We start from the raw sequence: 13192 nt of genomic DNA, 5'->3' as shown, positions 1-13192 counted from the left end.
GCCTTTATTCACCTCCCGTGTAGCTGTGAGTGTGTGAGCCTGCAGGGCCCCATGGAATTGCCTAGAAGTAGGCTGAATCGCTGCAAGGGCTGAACAGCAGTATCGGGCAGGCTCGGGCAACGCGCGGCCCGTTTGGGTTATCGCTTCTCGGCCTTTTGGCTAAGATCAAGTGTAGTATCTGTTCTTATCAGTTTAATATCTGATACGTCCCCTATCTGGGGACCATATATTAAATGGATTTTTAGAACAGGGAGATGGAAATAGAGCTTGCTCTGTCCACTCCACGCATTGACCTGGTATTGCAGTATTTCCAGGACCGGTGCACCCTTTCCTTATGTGTTGACTAAAAGCAGATTCCAAAAGTGTTTTTTGTCTTTGCTATTGTTTCTGTCTTTCTGAAGGGATCTCCCCTTTTAATCCCATTATTTCAACACCTGTTGGACAATGCATGAGTGATAATGAGCTCATTGATTAAATGCAATTAATGAATAGATTGCCACCTCTTGTTGTGTGTCGTCTGTGTTTCTGTGTTTCCGGCATTTCACATTGGAACACCTCATTCACCTTCCTTGTCTTCTCTCCGCCCTCCCTTTTAGGTAAGTTAAAGAGCTGCACCTGAGCCAGCCACTGATTGATTGATTGATTGATTGATTGATTGATTGATTGATTGATTGATTGATTGATGCAGCACAACAGTCAAATAGTGGAGTGGAGTAGGGGAACAGCAAACAGCCAATAAAGCAGCCCGCCCGCTCGCCTGCCCGCCACAATGGACCTACCTGTGTACACTAGATGGATGTGATGGAATGTACTGTCGTCCCTACATTTCAAGAAGAAGTAAGAATTGCAGTTGCAACAAAGCCTTGCTTGCCTACAAAGAGAGCAGCAATTTGGATTTGTTACTATGTTACCTAGAAGAATAACAAACTGTGCAAGGATGGAGGTTGTAGGAGCAAGGAGAAGTTGTCTGTAAAGTTGGTGGATGCCTATTTTCCATTTTGCAGTCCCTTGTCTCCCTCTTGTGGCCTCCTGGAGGCAACTAGCTGTGCAAAAAAAAGACAGCCTGGCGGCCGGCTGTTGCAGTGTTGCCCTCTCAGGCAACACTGAGTGACTGACTGAGCCTCACCGTCTTATATAAAGTTCAGACGGAACTTTGCACGTGTCATAGTGGAGCCCTCAGGATTCCAGAGCCAGCTTTCTGACATCATAATGGGGCCTCAGAGATAAAAGCCTGGGCCCAGGCAGTGTTGGTCAGTGCTGCTCAGCAGGCAGCACTGGACTGGACTGGATTACAGCTGATACAAGGTGTGAAGGAACAAGGGGTGGCTGTGGGCATGCACTTGCTGCCGCTGCCAGTGTTTATCTGCATGGCAGCAGGGCATTTGGGCGTTGCCAGGAAGGCGTTTTTATGTAGATTCCTCCTCTTTCAGCACTGCATTGTGGTGCAAGCAAAAGAAGCAAATCCTGTCTGGCTTCCTCTCCGGCCTTTATTCACCTCCCGTGTAGCTGTGAGTGTGTGAGCCTGCAGGGCCCCATGGAATTGCCTAGAAGTAGGCTGAATCGCTGCAAGGGCTGAACAGCAGTATCGGGCAGGCTCGGGCAACGCGCGGCCCGTTCGGGTTATCGCTTCTCGGCCTTTTGGCTAAGATCAAGTGTAGTATCTGTTCTTATCAGTTTAATATCTGATACGTCCCCTATCTGGGGACCATATATTAAATGGATTTTTAGAACAGGGAGATGGAAATAGAGCTTGCTCTGTCCACTCCACGCATTGACCTGGTATTGCAGTATTTCCAGGACCGGTGCACCCTTTCCTTATGTGCTGACTAAAAGCAGATTCCAAAAGTGTTTTTTGTCTTTGCTATTGTTTCTGTCTTTCTGAAGGGATCTCCCCTTTTAATCCCATTATTTCAACACCTGTTGGACAATGCATGAGTGATAATGAGCTCATTGATTAAATGCAATTAATGAATAGATTGCCACCTCTTGTTGTGTGTCGTCTGTGTTTCTGTGTTTCCGGCATTTCACATTGGAACACCTCATTCACCTTCCTTGTCTTCTCTCCGCCCTCCCTTTTAGGTAAGTTAAAGAGCTGCACCTGAGCCAGCCACTGATTGATTGATTGATTGATTGATTGATTGATTGATTGATTGATTGATGCAGCACAACAGTCAAATAGTGGAGTGGAGTAGGGGAACAGCAAACAGCCAATAAAGCAGCCCGCCCGCTCGCCTGCCCGCCACAATGGACCTACCTGTGTACACTAGATGGATGTGATGGAATGTACTGTCGTCCCTACATTTCAAGAAGAAGTAAGAATTGCAGTTGCAACAAAGCCTTGCTTGCCTACAAAGAGAGCAGCAATTTGGATTTGTTACTATGTTACCTAGAAGAATAACAAACTGTGCAAGGATGGAGGTTGTAGGAGCAAGGAGAAGTTGTCTGTAAAGTTGGTGGATGCCTATTTTCCATTTTGCAGTCCCTTGTCTCCCTCTTGTGGCCTCCTGGAGGCAACTAGCTGTGCAAAAAAAAGACAGCCTGGCGGCCGGCTGTTGCAGTGTTGCCCTCTCAGGCAACACTGAGTGACTGACTGAGCCTCACCGTCTTATATAAAGTTCAGACGGAACTTTGCACGTGTCATAGTGGAGCCCTCAGGATTCCAGAGCCAGCTTTCTGACATCATAATGGGGCCTCAGAGATAAAAGCCTGGGCCCAGGCAGTGTTGGTCAGTGCTGCTCAGCAGGCAGCACTGGACTGGACTGGATTACAGCTGATACAAGGTGTGAAGGAACAAGGGGTGGCTGTGGGCATGCACTTGCTGCCGCTGCCAGTGTTTATCTGCATGGCAGCAGGGCATTTGGGCGTTGCCAGGAAGGCGTTTTTATGTAGATTCCTCCTCTTTCAGCACTGCATTGTGGTGCAAGCAAAAGAAGCAAATCCTGTCTGGCTTCCTCTCCGGCCTTTATTCACCTCCCGTGTAGCTGTGAGTGTGTGAGCCTGCAGGGCCCCATGGAATTGCCTAGAAGTAGGCTGAATCGCTGCAAGGGCTGAACAGCAGTATCGGGCAGGCTCGGGCAACGCGCGGCCCGTTCGGGTTATCGCTTCTCGGCCTTTTGGCTAAGATCAAGTGTAGTATCTGTTCTTATCAGTTTAATATCTGATACGTCCCCTATCTGGGGACCATATATTAAATGGATTTTTAGAACAGGGAGATGGAAATAGAGCTTGCTCTGTCCACTCCACGCATTGACCTGGTATTGCAGTATTTCCAGGACCGGTGCACCCTTTCCTTATGTGTTGACTAAAAGCAGATTCCAAAAGTGTTTTTTGTCTTTGCTATTGTTTCTGTCTTTCTGAAGGGATCTCCCCTTTTAATCCCATTATTTCAACACCTGTTGGACAATGCATGAGTGATAATGAGCTCATTGATTAAATGCAATTAATGAATAGATTGCCACCTCTTGTTGTGTGTCGTCTGTGTTTCTGTGTTTCCGGCATTTCACATTGGAACACCTCATTCACCTTCCTTGTCTTCTCTCCGCCCTCCCTTTTAGGTAAGTTAAAGAGCTGCACCTGAGCCAGCCACTGATTGATTGATTGATTGATTGATTGATTGATTGATTGATTGATTGATGCAGCACAACAGTCAAATAGTGGAGTGGAGTAGGGGAACAGCAAACAGCCAATAAAGCAGCCCGCCCGCTCGCCTGCCCGCCACAATGGACCTACCTGTGTACACTAGATGGATGTGATGGAATGTACTGTCGTCCCTACATTTCAAGAAGAAGTAAGAATTGCAGTTGCAACAAAGCCTTGCTTGCCTACAAAGAGAGCAGCAATTTGGATTTGTTACTATGTTACCTAGAAGAATAACAAACTGTGCAAGGATGGAGGTTGTAGGAGCAAGGAGAAGTTGTCTGTAAAGTTGGTGGATGCCTATTTTCCATTTTGCAGTCCCTTGTCTCCCTCTTGTGGCCTCCTGGAGGCAACTAGCTGTGCAAAAAAAAGACAGCCTGGCGGCCGGCTGTTGCAGTGTTGCCCTCTCAGGCAACACTGAGTGACTGACTGAGCCTCACCGTCTTATATAAAGTTCAGACGGAACTTTGCACGTGTCATAGTGGAGCCCTCAGGATTCCAGAGCCAGCTTTCTGACATCATAATGGGGCCTCAGAGATAAAAGCCTGGGCCCAGGCAGTGTTGGTCAGTGCTGCTCAGCAGGCAGCACTGGACTGGACTGGATTACAGCTGATACAAGGTGTGAAGGAACAAGGGGTGGCTGTGGGCATGCACTTGCTGCCGCTGCCAGTGTTTATCTGCATGGCAGCAGGGCATTTGGGCGTTGCCAGGAAGGCGTTTTTATGTAGATTCCTCCTCTTTCAGCACTGCATTGTGGTGCAAGCAAAAGAAGCAAATCCTGTCTGGCTTCCTCTCCGGCCTTTATTCACCTCCCGTGTAGCTGTGAGTGTGTGAGCCTGCAGGGCCCCATGGAATTGCCTAGAAGTAGGCTGAATCGCTGCAAGGGCTGAACAGCAGTATCGGGCAGGCTCGGGCAACGCGCGGCCCGTTCGGGTTATCGCTTCTCGGCCTTGTGGCTAAGATCAAGTGTAGTATCTGTTCTTATCAGTTTAATATCTGATACATCCCCTATCTGGGGACCATATATTAAATGGATTTTTAGAACAGGGAGATGGAAATAGAGCTTGCTCTGTCCACTCCACGCATTGACCTGGTATTGCAGTATTTCCAGGACCGGTGCACCCTTTCCTTATGTGTTGACTAAAAGCAGATTCCAAAAGTGTTTTTTGTCTTTGCTATTGTTTCTGTCTTTCTGAAGGGATCTCCCCTTTTAATCCCATTATTTCAACACCTGTTGGACAATGCATGAGTGATAATGAGCTCATTGATTAAATGCAATTAATGAATAGATTGCCACCTCTTGTTGTGTGTCGTCTGTGTTTCTGTGTTTCCGGCATTTCACATTGGAACACCTCATTCACCTTCCTTGTCTTCTCTCCGCCCTCCCTTTTAGGTAAGTTAAAGAGCTGCACCTGAGCCAGCCACTGATTGATTGATTGATTGATTGATTGATTGATTGATTGATTGATTGATTGATTGATTGATGCAGCACAACAGTCAAATAGTGGAGTGGAGTAGGGGAACAGCAAACAGCCAATAAAGCAGCCCGCCCGCTCGCCTGCCCGCCACAATGGACCTACCTGTGTACACTAGATGGATGTGATGGAATGTACTGTCGTCCCTACATTTCAAGAAGAAGTAAGAATTGCAGTTGCAACAAAGCCTTGCTTGCCTACAAAGAGAGCAGCAATTTGGATTTGTTACTATGTTACCTAGAAGAATAACAAACTGTGCAAGGATGGAGGTTGTAGGAGCAAGGAGAAGTTGTCTGTAAAGTTGGTGGATGCCTATTTTCCATTTTGCAGTCCCTTGTCTCCCTCTTGTGGCCTCCTGGAGGCAACTAGCTGTGCAAAAAAAAGACAGCCTGGCGGCCGGCTGTTGCAGTGTTGCCCTCTCAGGCAACACTGAGTGACTGACTGAGCCTCACCGTCTTATATAAAGTTCAGACGGAACTTTGCACGTGTCATAGTGGAGCCCTCAGGATTCCAGAGCCAGCTTTCTGACATCATAATGGGGCCTCAGAGATAAAAGCCTGGGCCCAGGCAGTGTTGGTCAGTGCTGCTCAGCAGGCAGCACTGGACTGGACTGGATTACAGCTGATACAAGGTGTGAAGGAACAAGGGGTGGCTGTGGGCATGCACTTGCTGCCGCTGCCAGTGTTTATCTGCATGGCAGCAGGGCATTTGGGCGTTGCCAGGAAGGCGTTTTTATGTAGATTCCTCCTCTTTCAGCACTGCATTGTGGTGCAAGCAAAAGAAGCAAATCCTGTCTGGCTTCCTCTCCGGCCTTTATTCACCTCCCGTGTAGCTGTGAGTGTGTGAGCCTGCAGGGCCCCATGGAATTGCCTAGAAGTAGGCTGAATCGCTGCAAGGGCTGAACAGCAGTATCGGGCAGGCTCGGGCAACGCGCGGCCCGTTCGGGTTATCGCTTCTCGGCCTTTTGGCTAAGATCAAGTGTAGTATCTGTTCTTATCAGTTTAATATCTGATACGTCCCCTATCTGGGGACCATATATTAAATGGATTTTTAGAACAGGGAGATGGAAATAGAGCTTGCTCTGTCCACTCCACGCATTGACCTGGTATTGCAGTATTTCCAGGACCGGTGCACCCTTTCCTTATGTGTTGACTAAAAGCAGATTCCAAAAGTGTTTTTTGTCTTTGCTATTGTTTCTGTCTTTCTGAAGGGATCTCCCCTTTTAATCCCATTATTTCAACACCTGTTGGACAATGCATGAGTGATAATGAGCTCATTGATTAAATGCAATTAATGAATAGATTGCCACCTCTTGTTGTGTGTCGTCTGTGTTTCTGTGTTTCCGGCATTTCACATTGGAACACCTCATTCACCTTCCTTGTCTTCTCTCCGCCCTCCCTTTTAGGTAAGTTAAAGAGCTGCACCTGAGCCAGCCACTGATTGATTGATTGATTGATTGATTGATTGATTGATTGATTGATTGATTGATGCAGCACAACAGTCAAATAGTGGAGTGGAGTAGGGGAACAGCAAACAGCCAATAAAGCAGCCCGCCCGCTCGCCTGCCCGCCACAATGGACCTACCTGTGTACACTAGATGGATGTGATGGAATGTACTGTCGTCCCTACATTTCAAGAAGAAGTAAGAATTGCAGTTGCAACAAAGCCTTGCTTGCCTACAAAGAGAGCAGCAATTTGGATTTGTTACTATGTTACCTAGAAGAATAACAAACTGTGCAAGGATGGAGGTTGTAGGAGCAAGGAGAAGTTGTCTGTAAAGTTGGTGGATGCCTATTTTCCATTTTGCAGTCCCTTGTCTCCCTCTTGTGGCCTCCTGGAGGCAACTAGCTGTGCAAAAAAAAGACAGCCTGGCGGCCGGCTGTTGCAGTGTTGCCCTCTCAGGCAACACTGAGTGACTGACTGAGCCTCACCGTCTTATATAAAGTTCAGACGGAACTTTGCACGTGTCATAGTGGAGCCCTCAGGATTCCAGAGCCAGCTTTCTGACATCATAATGGGGCCTCAGAGATAAAAGCCTGGGCCCAGGCAGTGTTGGTCAGTGCTGCTCAGCAGGCAGCACTGGACTGGACTGGATTACAGCTGATACAAGGTGTGAAGGAACAAGGGGTGGCTGTGGGCATGCACTTGCTGCCGCTGCCAGTGTTTATCTGCATGGCAGCAGGGCATTTGGGCGTTGCCAGGAAGGCGTTTTTATGTAGATTCCTCCTCTTTCAGCACTGCATTGTGGTGCAAGCAAAAGAAGCAAATCCTGTCTGGCTTCCTCTCCGGCCTTTATTCACCTCCCGTGTAGCTGTGAGTGTGTGAGCCTGCAGGGCCCCATGGAATTGCCTAGAAGTAGGCTGAATCGCTGCAAGGGCTGAACAGCAGTATCGGGCAGGCTCGGGCAACGCGCGGCCCGTTCGGGTTATCGCTTCTCGGCCTTTTGGCTAAGATCAAGTGTAGTATCTGTTCTTATCAGTTTAATATCTGATACGTCCCCTATCTGGGGACCATATATTAAATGGATTTTTAGAACAGGGAGATGGAAATAGAGCTTGCTCTGTCCACTCCACGCATTGACCTGGTATTGCAGTATTTCCAGGACCGGTGCACCCTTTCCTTATGTGTTGACTAAAAGCAGATTCCAAAAGTGTTTTTTGTCTTTGCTATTGTTTCTGTCTTTCTGAAGGGATCTGCCCTTTTAATCCCATTATTTCAACACCTGTTGGACAATGCATGAGTGATAATGAGCTCATTGATTAAATGCAATTAATGAATAGATTGCCACCTCTTGTTGTGTGTCGTCTGTGTTTCTGTGTTTCCGGCATTTCACATTGGAACACCTCATTCACCTTCCTTGTCTTCTCTCCGCCCTCCCTTTTAGGTAAGTTAAAGAGCTGCACCTGAGCCAGCCACTGATTGATTGATTGATTGATTGATTGATTGATTGATTGATTGATTGATTGATTGATGCAGCACAACAGTCAAATAGTGGAGTGGAGTAGGGGAACAGCAAACAGCCAATAAAGCAGCCCGCCCGCTCGCCTGCCCGCCACAATGGACCTACCTGTGTACACTAGATGGATGTGATGGAATGTACTGTCGTCCCTACATTTCAAGAAGAAGTAAGAATTGCAGTTGCAACAAAGCCTTGCTTGCCTACAAAGAGAGCAGCAATTTGGATTTGTTACTATGTTACCTAGAAGAATAACAAACTGTGCAAGGATGGAGGTTGTAGGAGCAAGGAGAAGTTGTCTGTAAAGTTGGTGGATGCCTATTTTCCATTTTGCAGTCCCTTGTCTCCCTCTTGTGGCCTCCTGGAGGCAACTAGCTGTGCAAAAAAAAGACAGCCTGGCGGCCGGCTGTTGCAGTGTTGCCCTCTCAGGCAACACTGAGTGACTGACTGAGCCTCACCGTCTTATATAAAGTTCAGACGGAACTTTGCACGTGTCATAGTGGAGCCCTCAGGATTCCAGAGCCAGCTTTCTGACATCATAATGGGGCCTCAGAGATAAAAGCCTGGGCCCAGGCAGTGTTGGTCAGTGCTGCTCAGCAGGCAGCACTGGACTGGACTGGATTACAGCTGATACAAGGTGTGAAGGAACAAGGGGTGGCTGTGGGCATGCACTTGCTGCCGCTGCCAGTGTTTATCTGCATGGCAGCAGGGCATTTGGGCGTTGCCAGGAAGGCGTTTTTATGTAGATTCCTCCTCTTTCAGCACTGCATTGTGGTGCAAGCAAAAGAAGCAAATCCTGTCTGGCTTCCTCTCCGGCCTTTATTCACCTCCCGTGTAGCTGTGAGTGTGTGAGCCTGCAGGGCCCCATGGAATTGCCTAGAAGTAGGCTGAATCGCTGCAAGGGCTGAACAGCAGTATCGGGCAGGCTCGGGCAACGCGCGGCCCGTTCGGGTTATCGCTTCTCGGCCTTTTGGCTAAGATCAAGTGTAGTATCTGTTCTTATCAGTTTAATATCTGATACGTCCCCTATCTGGGGACCATATATTAAATGGATTTTTAGAACAGGGAGATGGAAATAGAGCTTGCTCTGTCCACTCCACGCATTGACCTGGTATTGCAGTATTTCCAGGACCGGTGCACCCTTTCCTTATGTGTTGACTAAAAGCAGATTCCAAAAGTGTTTTTTGTCTTTGCTATTGTTTCTGTCTTTCTGAAGGGATCTCCCCTTTTAATCCCATTATTTCAACACCTGTTGGACAATGCATGAGTGATAATGAGCTCATTGATTAAATGCAATTAATGAATAGATTGCCACCTCTTGTTGTGTGTCGTCTGTGTTTCTGTGTTTCCGGCATTTCACATTGGAACACCTCATTCACCTTCCTTGTCTTCTCTCCGCCCTCCCTTTTAGGTAAGTTAAAGAGCTGCACCTGAGCCAGCCACTGATTGATTGATTGATTGATTGATTGATTGATTGATTGATTGATGCAGCACAACAGTCAAATAGTGGAGTGGAGTAGGGGAACAGCAAACAGCCAATAAAGCAGCCCGCCCGCTCGCCTGCCCGCCACAATGGACCTACCTGTGTACACTAGATGGATGTGATGGAATGTACTGTCGTCCCTACATTTCAAGAAGAAGTAAGAATTGCAGTTGCAACAAAGCCTTGCTTGCCTACAAAGAGAGCAGCAATTTGGATTTGTTACTATGTTACCTAGAAGAATAACAAACTGTGCAAGGATGGAGGTTGTAGGAGCAAGGAGAAGTTGTCTGTAAAGTTGGTGGATGCCTATTTTCCATTTTGCAGTCCCTTGTCTCCCTCTTGTGGCCTCCTGGAGGCAACTAGCTGTGCAAAAAAAAGACAGCCTGGCGGCCGGCTGTTGCAGTGTTGCCCTCTCAGGCAACACTGAGTGACTGACTGAGCCTCACCGTCTTATATAAAGTTCAGACGGAACTTTGCACGTGTCATAGTGGAGCCCTCAGGATTCCAGAGCCAGCTTTCTGACATCATAATGGGGCCTCAGAGATAAAAGCCTGGGCCCAGGCAGTGTTGGTCAGTGCTGCTCAGCAGGCAGCACTGGACTGGACTGGATTACAGCTGATACAAGGTGTGAAGGAACAAGGGGTGGCTGTGGGCATGCACTTGCTGCCGCTGCCAGTGTTTATCTGCATGGCAGCAGGGCATTTGGGTCGTTGCCAGGAAGGCGTTTTTATGTAGATTCCTCCTCTTTCAGCACTGCATTGTGGTGCAAGCAAAAGAAGCAAATCCTGTCTGGCTTCCTCTCCGGCCTTTATTCACCTCCCGTGTAGCTGTGAGTGTGTGAGCCTGCAGGGCCCCATGGAATTGCCTAGAAGTAGGCTGAATCGCTGCAAGGGCTGAACAGCAGTATCGGGCAGGCTCGGGCAACGCGCGGCCCGTTCGGGTTATCGCTTCTCGGCCTTTTGGCTAAGATCAAGTGTAGTATCTGTTCTTATCAGTTTAATATCTGATACGTCCCCTATCTGGGGACCATATATTAAATGGATTTTTAGAACAGGGAGATGGAAATAGAGCTTGCTCTGTCCACTCCACGCATTGACCTGGTATTGCAGTATTTCCAGGACCGGTGCACCCTTTCCTTATGTGTTGACTAAAAGCAGATTCCAAAAGTGTTTTTTGTCTTTGCTATTGTTTCTGTCTTTCTGAAGGGATCTCCCCTTTTAATCCCATTATTTCAACACCTGTTGGACAATGCATGAGTGATAATGAGCTCATTGATTAAATGCAATTAATGAATAGATTGCCACCTCTTGTTGTGTGTCGTCTGTGTTTCTGTGTTTCCGGCATTTCACATTGGAACACCTCATTCACCTTCCTTGTCTTCTCTCCGCCCTCCCTTTTAGGTAAGTTAAAGAGCTGCACCTGAGCCAGCCACTGATTGATTGATTGATTGATTGATTGATTGATTGATTGATTGATTGATTGATGCAGCACAACAGTCAAATAGTGGAGTGGAGTAGGGGAACAGCAAACAGCCAATAAAGCAGCCCGCCCGCTCGCCTGCCCGCCACAATGGACCTACCTGTGTACACTAGATGGATGTGATGGAATGTACTGTCGTCCCTACATTTCAAGAAGAAGTAAGAATTGCAGTTGCAACAAAGCCTTGCTTGCCTACAAAGAGAGCAGCAATTTGGATTTGTTACTATGTTACCTAGAAGAATAACAAACTGTGCAAGGATGGAGGTTGTAGGAGCAAGGAGAAGTTGTCTGTAAAGTTGGTGGATGCCTATTTTCCATTTTGCAGTCCCTTGTCTCCCTCTTGTGGCCTCCTGGAGGCAACTAGCTGTGCAAAAAAAAGACAGCCTGGCGGCCGGCTGTTGCAGTGTTGCCCTCTCAGGCAACACTGAGTGACTGACTGAGCCTCACCGTCTTATATAAAGTTCAGACGGAACTTTGCACGTGTCATAGTGGAGCCCTCAGGATTCCAGAGCCAGCTTTCTGACATCATAATGGGGCCTCAGAGATAAAAGCCTGGGCCCAGGCAGTGTTGGTCAGTGCTGCTCAGCAGGCAGCACTGGACTGGACTGGATTACAGCTGATACAAGGTGTGAAGGAACAAGGGGTGGCTGTGGGCATGCACTTGCTGCCGCTGCCAGTGTTTATCTGCATGGCAGCAGGGCATTTGGGCGTTGCCAGGAAGGCGTTTTTATGTAGATTCCTCCTCTTTCAGCACTGCATTGTGGTGCAAGCAAAAGAAGCAAATCCTGTCTGGCTTCCTCTCCGGCCTTTATTCACCTCCCGTGTAGCTGTGAGTGTGTGAGCCTGCAGGGCCCCATGGAATTGCCTAGAAGTAGGCTGAATCGCTGCAAGGGCTGAACAGCAGTATCGGGCAGGCTCGGGCAACGTGCGGCCCGTTCGGGTTATCGCTTCTCGGCCTTTTGGCTAAGATCAAGTGTAGTATCTGTTCTTATCAGTTTAATATCTGATACGTCCCCTATCTGGGGACCATATATTAAATGGATTTTTAGAACAGGGAGATGGAAATAGAGCTTGCTCTGTCCACTCCACGCATTGACCTGGTATTGCAGTATTTCCAGGACCGGTGCACCCTTTCCTTATGTGTTGACTAAAAGCAGATTCCAAAAGTGTTTTTTGTCTTTGCTATTGTTTCTGTCTTTCTGAAGGGATCTCCCCTTTTAATCTCATTATTTCAACACCTGTTGGACAATGCATGAGTGATAATGAGCTCATTGATTAAATGCAATTAATGAATAGATTGCCACCTCTTGTTGTGTGTCGTCTGTGTTTCTGTGTTTCCGGCATTTCACATTGGAACACCTCATTCACCTTCCTTGTCTTCTCTCCGCCCTCCCTTTTAGGTAAGTTAAAGAGCTGCACCTGAGCCAGCCACTGATTGATTGATTGATTGATTGATTGATTGATTGATTGATTGATTGATGCAGCACAACAGTCAAATAGTGGAGTGGAGTAGGGGAACAGCAAACAGCCAATAAAGCAGCCCGCCCGCTCGCCTGCCCGCCACAATGGACCTACCTGTGTACACTAGATGGATGTGATGGAATGTACTGTCGTCCCTACATTTCAAGAAGAAGTAAGAATTGCAGTTGCAACAAAGCCTTGCTTGCCTACAAAGAGAGCAGCAATTTGGATTTGTTACTATGTTACCTAGAAGAATAACAAACTGTGCAAGGATGGAGGTTGTAGGAGCAAGGAGAAGTTGTCTGTAAAGTTGGTGGATGCCTATTTTCCATTTTGCAGTCCCTTGTCTCCCTCTTGTGGCCTCCTGGAGGCAACTAGCTGTGCAAAAAAAAGACAGCCTGGCGGCCGGCTGTTGCAGTGTTGCCCTCTCAGGCAACACTGAGTGACTGACTGAGCCTCACCGTCTTATATAAAGTTCAGACGGAACTTTGCACGTGTCATAGTGGAGCCCTCAGGATTCCAGAGCCAGCTTTCTGACATCATAATGGGGCCTCAGAGATAAAAGCCTGGGCCCAGGCAGTGTTGGTCAGTGCTGCTCAGCAGGCAGCACTGGACTGGACTGGATTACAGCTGATACAAGGTGTGAAGGAACAAGGGGTGGCTGTGGGCATGCACTTGCTGCCGCTGCCAGTGTTTATCTGC

General features: G+C 47.8%; 9 non-coding genes across 9 annotated transcripts; all 9 read left to right on the top strand.

Annotated features, from left to right (window-relative positions):
- The first annotated feature begins 139 nt into the window (after nt 1–139).
- On the top strand, nt 140–330 carry LOC142686564 (U2 spliceosomal RNA). The gene has a single exon (XR_012855896.1). It is a non-coding gene; the product is annotated as a U2 spliceosomal RNA (small nuclear RNA).
- Nucleotides 331–1622: 1292 nt separating this feature from the next.
- Nucleotides 1623–1813, top strand: LOC142686563 (U2 spliceosomal RNA). Its single transcript, XR_012855895.1, has one exon. It is a non-coding gene; the product is annotated as a U2 spliceosomal RNA (small nuclear RNA).
- A 1284-nt stretch (nt 1814–3097) lies between these two features.
- LOC142686562 (U2 spliceosomal RNA) lies at nt 3098–3288 on the top strand. The gene has a single exon (XR_012855894.1). It is a non-coding gene; the product is annotated as a U2 spliceosomal RNA (small nuclear RNA).
- A 1284-nt stretch (nt 3289–4572) lies between these two features.
- LOC142686699 (U2 spliceosomal RNA) lies at nt 4573–4763 on the top strand. The gene has a single exon (XR_012856017.1). It is a non-coding gene; the product is annotated as a U2 spliceosomal RNA (small nuclear RNA).
- Nucleotides 4764–6059: 1296 nt separating this feature from the next.
- Nucleotides 6060–6250, top strand: LOC142686561 (U2 spliceosomal RNA). Its single transcript, XR_012855893.1, has one exon. It is a non-coding gene; the product is annotated as a U2 spliceosomal RNA (small nuclear RNA).
- Nucleotides 6251–7538: 1288 nt separating this feature from the next.
- On the top strand, nt 7539–7729 carry LOC142686560 (U2 spliceosomal RNA). Its single transcript, XR_012855892.1, has one exon. It is a non-coding gene; the product is annotated as a U2 spliceosomal RNA (small nuclear RNA).
- A 1292-nt stretch (nt 7730–9021) lies between these two features.
- Nucleotides 9022–9212, top strand: LOC142686558 (U2 spliceosomal RNA). Its single transcript, XR_012855890.1, has one exon. It is a non-coding gene; the product is annotated as a U2 spliceosomal RNA (small nuclear RNA).
- A 1281-nt stretch (nt 9213–10493) lies between these two features.
- Nucleotides 10494–10684, top strand: LOC142686557 (U2 spliceosomal RNA). Its single transcript, XR_012855889.1, has one exon. It is a non-coding gene; the product is annotated as a U2 spliceosomal RNA (small nuclear RNA).
- Nucleotides 10685–11972: 1288 nt separating this feature from the next.
- On the top strand, nt 11973–12163 carry LOC142686556 (U2 spliceosomal RNA). Its single transcript, XR_012855888.1, has one exon. It is a non-coding gene; the product is annotated as a U2 spliceosomal RNA (small nuclear RNA).
- Nucleotides 12164–13192: the final 1029 nt, after the last annotated feature.

This window comes from Rhinoderma darwinii (genome assembly GCF_050947455.1).
Source record: "Rhinoderma darwinii isolate aRhiDar2 chromosome 5 unlocalized genomic scaffold, aRhiDar2.hap1 SUPER_5_unloc_18, whole genome shotgun sequence".
NCBI classification, from domain to species: domain Eukaryota; kingdom Metazoa; phylum Chordata; class Amphibia; order Anura; family Rhinodermatidae; genus Rhinoderma; species Rhinoderma darwinii.
This window is presented reverse-complemented; position numbering and strand designations above follow the sequence as displayed.